Below are 7,512 nucleotides of genomic sequence, written 5' to 3' on the forward strand. Positions count from 1 at the left end.
GCTTGGAATCCGAGCGGATAACTTTACTTCCGCACGTTTTATTACCAAACGCTTACTAACTTAATCTTCGGAGGCAGACCACCGACCATCCGGCGGTCCGTTTGCTTTGCAGGTACAGGCGTCCTTTGGTGAATCCAGTCTCAGTGTTGTAACTGTCCCGAGGGACAAAAACCCCCGAAACATTTGGCGCTGTCAGTGGGGAGAGTACCTCTGAAATGGCTTCAAAAGTACCTGTACCGAATCCAGAGGCCAATCGGCCTCCAGAAGACATAGTGGTCCAAACGGACCATGACTCAGGTGACGACGCTGACGTCGAAACCTATGTAGATCAAAATGGATCCCTCATCTCTGGACGTATCCGCAGTAAGGAAAAGCGGGAGCGTCACCATGACCAGGCAGGGCCAAGCAAAACTGTTGGTCAGCCAAAGAAGCACTCGGGGCGGCTGGGTGATCCTTCCCAGGGGGCAGGATCGACTCTCGTCACTCGAGATGAACTAATGAGACTCCTGAGCAGCCTTAGGGGTGAAATCAAACAACTCGCCTCGAAGAAGTCGCCTACTCCTAGAAAGGAGCAATCGGACAAGAAGCCAGCCCAGGCTGGCAAACAGAAGTCGGTCAGGGACCGTCAGCCGACTCCTCATCCTGCCCCTACGGAGAAGGCCCGGCCCCAATTTGACCTTACCCGGCTCCGTTTCCCGGAAGCGAGCACAAGAAAAGCTTTAACGTCAATACATTAAGCAAAAGAGGACCCAGCTATCAGAGTCGGCTTCAACGTCAACTTATCATGATAGATTTCGGAATACCTCTGTGAGGTGTTCCAGTCTGTACATGAGATTCCAGCTAGCAACCCATGGGTTCAGTCTGGTCCTCATATGATCCAGTCGGCCCAGTACATGGCACAACCATTGTACCAGGCGCCGGTCTTACCTTACATGCAGCCTGCACTCTTTGGAGGACAGGCGGCATACGGCTATCAGCCGATGGACTGGCAGCTTAGGCTGCAACACCTTGGGGATCAACCCTCTGCTTTCTCCAAGGAAATAACTGAAGCCGTACAGCCGGCTAAAGTTAAAAATGTTCTGTTGGAGCCTATGACGGGAGCTCCAACCCAGAAGACCACCTGCTAGCATACACTCACCTCATGTATCTACAGGGGTTGGATGATGCCGCATGGTGTCGTTGCTTTCCAGCAACCCTGAAGGGCATAGCCCAGCAGTGGTTTGGTAATCTGCCGGCTGGTTGCATAAATAGCTTCAAGACACTTGCGTTCTTGTTTGTTTCAAACTTTTCTATGAATATTCCTGCTAAAAAGACAAGTCTTGACTTGGGCAATGTTCATCAGGGAGATAGAGAAGGTTTGCGTTCCTATGTCAGGCGGTTCAATCTAGTCCGAATCCAGATTCATGGGTTGTCTGATGAGGTCGCTTTCACAAACTTCTTTAAGGGTTTGAAGGATGGGTCTACTTTTAAGTATGAACTCGTCCGCAAACAAATCTTTACTCTGCAAGGAGCCTTGCGAGAGGTGGAAGCCTATATACAGGCGACCGAACTCTGCTCCTCCAATAAGCAGTCGGACAATAAGAAGTCTGACCATCAGAAAGAGAGTCGGCCTGCTCAGCCGGCTCCTATGCTAGAAGAGAGCAAAAAGAAAAAACAAGTCTGGGCCATTGATAACTCTGACCAACCGGCCTAGAAGAAGAAAAAAGAGTGGAAACCGTATGTCCCAAGGTACGAGTTCCACAAGGACTACTGCTCCATCCTGTTGGAAATTAAGGATCGACTGACTCTTGAGAAGCCGACTCCTATGAAAGGTTCCGCTGAAAATCGGAACAAGAACAAGCATTGCCATTTCCATGAGGATGTCGGCCATGACACGAACGACTGCTTCAGTCTCAAGCGGGAGCTTAACCGTCTGGCCGACAAAGGACAGCTGAAGTCCTATGTGAAGTCCAAAGTGACTTCAAAGGCAAATGAAGGGCAGTCCAAGGAAAAGACTCCCCAGCCTACTGTGAGTGCCGAAACTGATGAAAACCGGTATACACCATAGCAGGCGACTTTGCCGGTGGTGGCCCGACCATTTGGGGCACCAAGGACCATCTAAGGAAAATGGTCAACTCTGTTGAGGAAGGGGATGCGGCAGGTACATCCGCCTTCCTTAAAGTTGTCATCACCGAACAGGACAGAGGCAAAGTCCATCGGCCGCATGATGATCCCGTTGTCATTGAATGCAAGGTCGCCAACAAGTTGGTTGGCCGAATTCTGAGTGACACGGGAAGCTTCTCTGACCTCATCAGCCTAAAATGCTTATCCAATCTCAAGTACAAACCGGATAGCATGATGGAGGTCTCCCATACCCTTGTTGGGTTTGGGGGAGGACTTGTGCACCCAGTCGAACGCATTGACTTACCTGTGCACCTGGGAAGCAAGGGAGATGATCGACACATGACCATCCGTTTCCTAGTGGTTAAAGAGCTCACAGCTTACAACCTTATCTTTGGCCGTCCCACTCTTAATGAGTGCAAGGTCGTCATCATCCCTGCACTCATGCTACTCAAGTATGAGAAGGATGATGGAACAGTCAGTTCCTTTAATGGGGACTAAAAGACGGCTCGAGAAAGTTACCTCTCGGACATCAAGCCCGCGGCCGTAGCATCCGGTCGGGGCAAGCAAACGATCGACCTCGACGATGTCGAGGAAGAACAGTCGGCCCCACCAGCCGGAAAGAAAAGAAAGACTGATCAGCTGGTGGTGGTCAAAAAAGAAAAACAATAGCAATCACTGACCGGGGAACGGTCGGATGATCTCCGTCCCCAGCCTGCTGGTAAGCACATCGATATCCATCTAGGCGGCAGCCGTCCAGAGCGGACGGTTAAGGTGGGGACGGTTGCACTTGCAGATCTGGGTAAAAGCCTTTATCAGCTGCTGAGAGAATTCAAAGACATCTTTGCCTTTGAAGTGGAGGAGATGCCAGGCATCAGCCCGGATCTTGCTGTCCACAAACTCGCCGTGGATCCTAAAAAGAAGCCCATCCGGCAAAAGAAAAGAAACCACAGCGAAGAAAGAAGTCAGGCGGCTGGATGCCAAGTTCATTTGGCCGTGCAATTTCCCTGAGTGGGTAGCTAACGTTGTGTTAGTAAAAAAGCCGAATGGAACTTGGCGGATGTGTGTTGACTACACAGACCTCAACAAGGCATGTCCAAAGGATAGTTATCCATTGCCCAAGATCGACAGTCTGGTCGACTCAACAGCCGGACATGCCTTGATGAGTTTAATGGACGCCTATTCAGGTTTCCATCAGATCCCCCTGTGGAAAAAAGATCAAGAAAAGACGGCATTTGTCACTGATTAGGGGTTGTTCTGTTATACGGTGATGCCGTTTGGTTTGAAGAATGCGCCTGCTACTTTCCAACAAACGATTAATACGGTCTTCATTAATCAAATCGGAAGGAACGTAGAGGCGTACATTGATGACATGATAGTCAAATCCAAACAAAAGGCGGATCATCTGGCTGATCTCCGAGAAACATTCGCCACACTCAAGCGGGACAAGGTCATGCTGAACCCAAAAAAGTGTGTCTTTGGTGTTGAGTCTGGGAAGTTTCTCGGGTTTTTGATTGACCAAATTAAAGGGGAATAGAGGCCAACCCTGAGAAAATACAAGCGGTAATCGACATGCAGTCGCCCCGTACTGTGAAGGAAGTGCAAAAGCTAACAGGTTGCCTGGCGGCCTTGCGGAGATTCCTCAGTCGATCAGGCGACAAGTGTCTCTACTTCTTCCAAGCAATAAAAAAGAATACCAACTTTGAATGGGGGGATGATGCAGAGGCGGCCTTTCAAAAACTGAAAACTCATTTGCACTCTTTGCCAAGGCTTGTCAGCCCTTTTCCCAAAGAGAAGCTCTTCATGTATTTAGCCGTCTCTGACCATGCCCTCAGTGCCGTTCTCTTAGCTGAAAGAGACGGCACCCAGCTCCCGATGTATTTCATTAGCCATGTTTTGAGAAACGTAGAGCTACGGTACCCCATGGTTGAGAAATTCGGCCTTGCCCTATACATGGCCATCAAGAAGCTAAAACCTTACTTCTTGGCGCATGCGGTAGAAGTCTATACTGACCAACCGATCAAAAGACCACTCACAACCTTGGAGTCTTCTGGACGAATGCTTAAATGGGCTATTGAAATGCAAGGAGTAGAAATCACTTACCAACCAAGGAAGGAAATAAAAGGGCAAGCATTCGCCGACTTTATTGTCGAAATGACAAGGCCGGTTGTACCGGACAATACAGACCAGGTTTGGAAAGTGTATGTGGATGGGAGCTCCACTGTGAACGGCTGTGGTGCAGGGATTATCTGTCAATCTCCTGAAGGAGATAAGTATGAATACGCACTACGGTTCAAGTTCCAGGTCTCTAACAATAAGGCCGAGTATGAGGCCCTACTGGCCGGCATTTGGTACTGCAAGGCGGCAGGGGCAAGAAAGATAGCCGCCTACTCTGATTCTCAATTAGTCGTACTCTAGGTTAATGGGACGTACGAGGCCACTCATCCGGCCATGATAAAATATTTGCAGGCGGTCAAAAGTGAAATTGGTACACTTGAGGGGTTTCAGTTAACTCAGGTGCCCAGGTCGTCAAATAATCAGGCGGATGCTCTGTCAAAACTAGCATTATCCGCCTCTTGTGAAATGCCTCGGTCGGTCTTCTAGGAGGTCATGGAGAAAAGAAGTGTATCTAATGAAGACCCCATTGGAATTCTCGACCGAAGCTCTACCTGGATGGACAACATCTGGGCTTATCTTGCAGACGGCACGCTCCCTGATTCACCTCAGGAGGCGGTTGTTCTAAAAAAGAAAGCGGCAAACTTCGAGCTTAGACAAGGAGAACTTTTCAAAGCTGGTTTCTTGAAACCCCTATTGAAGTGTGTTACCCCGGAAAAGGGTAGAGAGGTCCTCGAAGATTTGCATGCGGGTTTCTGCGCCTCCCACATAGGCGGCAGGACTTTAGCTGCCAAGGCCAGACAGCTCTATTTCTGGCCAACTCTAGAGTCGGACGCTATGGAAATGGTCAAAAAATGTGACAAGTGTCAAAAGTTTGGCAAGCTCATCCATCGTCCGGCCACGGACCTGACGGCCATCCACAGCCCAATTCCCTTTGCCAAATGGGGCATGGACATACTTGGGCCTTACACCGCGACCCCAGGCGGCAAGCGCTACATATTGGTAGCTGTGGATTACTTTACCAAGTGGGTAGAGGCGGAGGCGGTCAAAAACATCAAGACTAAAGATGTCATTTCCTTCATCTGGAGGAATATTATCACTCGTTTTGGGGTGCCCATGTCTATGGTTTTTTACAATGGTCCTCAATTTGAGACGCCTCAACTCAAGACTTGGCTGGGAGAGCAAGGGGTCTCAAGCCTCTTTGTATCAGTCGGCCTCCCTCAAGCAAACGGCCAGGTTGAAGCCTTCAATAAGCCAATCTCAGACGGGATTAAAAAGAAAATTGAACGGGCTGGTGGCCTTTGGGCGGATGAACTACCACACGTCCTCTGGTCCATCAGAACGACTGCTAAAGGGGCGACTGGAGAAACCCCGTTCCTCATGGTGTATGGTGCCGAAGTTGTCCTGCCCATTGAACACTATGAGCCGACTCTTCGAGTCACGTTATATGACGAAGAAGCAAACTGGGAGGCCATGCGGCTAGCATTGGACTCACTTCCAGAGCGCAAGGGAAATGCCACCTTGCGCCATGAGATTTACTGTCTGAGAATGACACGGGATTACAACAAAAGAGTACACAAGCGTCCTCTCAAAGTGGGGGACTTTGTGCTACGGAAAATGGAGGCAATCGGTAGAGCGAATGAGCAGGGAAAGTTGACCCCAAATTGGGAAGGTCCCTACCGAATATATGAGGAAGTAAGAGACGACACCTACCGCCTGGAAGAACCAGACGGTAGGCAGCTGCCTAGAACTTGGAATGTGGACAACTTGAAAAAGTACCATTTCTAAGTACAAATGTAAATACCTCAAATTTTGTCACTTCAAACTTTGCTAATGAGAATATGCCTTCTTTATTCAACTTGTCTTTTTATTTTAATTATCGCCTATACAAAATACAGACGGCAAATGTATTTGGGTAAAGTCTGTCCCAATAACAGACGCCCCAACCTTTATGAAGGAACCGACTACTCTAGAGCAGTCGTTCCTACGAAATTCTTACTGCATTATGTTAAACACTTAACGAATATTTGCTTAAATCATTGTGAGGCCAATGGCCGGATATTAAGAAAAACACATAGAGGCCAAATGGTCACAGTCTGCTCCAATATGAGTATGACCGTCTGCTCCAACATGAGTCAGATAACCGGCGATGCCCATTCGGGCGAATTCGTCGAGGAGAAGCATCTCCCATTTGGGTGGCACACTGCCCTACAAATACACCAAGCGGCCCTATCGAATGCTAAGGCAGCATTCGCAGTCGTTTAATTTAATCGAAAGTGAAATCCAAAAGGCCAAGTATTTTCTAACAGTTCTAGCACAGTCGGAAAAGGGTCACTATTTCACAAGTAGAAACTATTGAGGCATTAGGCCGGATGCGCCTGTATTTGCTCTAAGGCAAGACAGGCGGAAAACTTTTACTGATCTACAAGTCACCTAATGAGGCCCTTGGCCAGAAACGCCTGTTTTTGTCCGAACGCAGAATAGGCGGACTATTACTTACGAGAAAACGAGCTAAAACACTTGGTAGATTAAAAAAGAGACTTATGGGTCGAATGCGCCTGTTCTTTGCTCTTGAGGCAAGACAGGCGGATTATTCTAAAGAAAAATTAAGGCTCAGTTAAAACATAGCATCTTATCTCGACAAGGCCTTAGGCCGGATGCGCCTGCTTTTAGCTCTTAAAGCAAAACAGGCGAAGGATTTCTTTTTAGCAAATTTGCTAAGTCAAGAATTTTGTATTTCGTTTGAGCCAATGGCCGAATGAAAACAATTATACATTAGCTCCGGATGGGCGTCTGTCTCATGGTTTGGGGCAATCACCAATATTGATTGATTGACTTAGAAACCATGCATACTCTTTTAAGTATCAATAATTTCTAAGTCAATCAATCCACTCAACCAAAACCACGCGACATCCGCCCAGGGGCAAGAACATTCGCATGTTATATAGGTTATAATACTTTGCCAAAAAACATGCAATAAAAAAAACAATATGAATAACTTCAGCCAAACGGCCGAATGATTTTAAATTAAAAAGCCCAATCGCCACCAGACGACTGGGCAAGAATGTTTGCTGGAAAATTTTCAAGTCACCCGACCCCTCAGTCGATAAAGATACATAGATACTTGGCACGCAGGCCGGAAGATGAAATGTATGGCCATTCGGCCGCATAAATAACTATTAAAAAGCTACAAGGGGTAGAGGGATTATCAGCATTGGCAGCCGCGTTTTCACCTACCGGTTGCTCTTCATTTTCCTCATTCTCCTCTTCCCCGTCCTGGTCCCCGGAAGAGCCTGA

This window comes from Chenopodium quinoa, unplaced genomic scaffold, assembly GCF_001683475.1.
Source record: "Chenopodium quinoa cultivar QQ74 unplaced genomic scaffold, ASM168347v1, whole genome shotgun sequence".
Classification (NCBI taxonomy): Eukaryota; Viridiplantae; Streptophyta; class Magnoliopsida; order Caryophyllales; family Amaranthaceae; genus Chenopodium; species Chenopodium quinoa.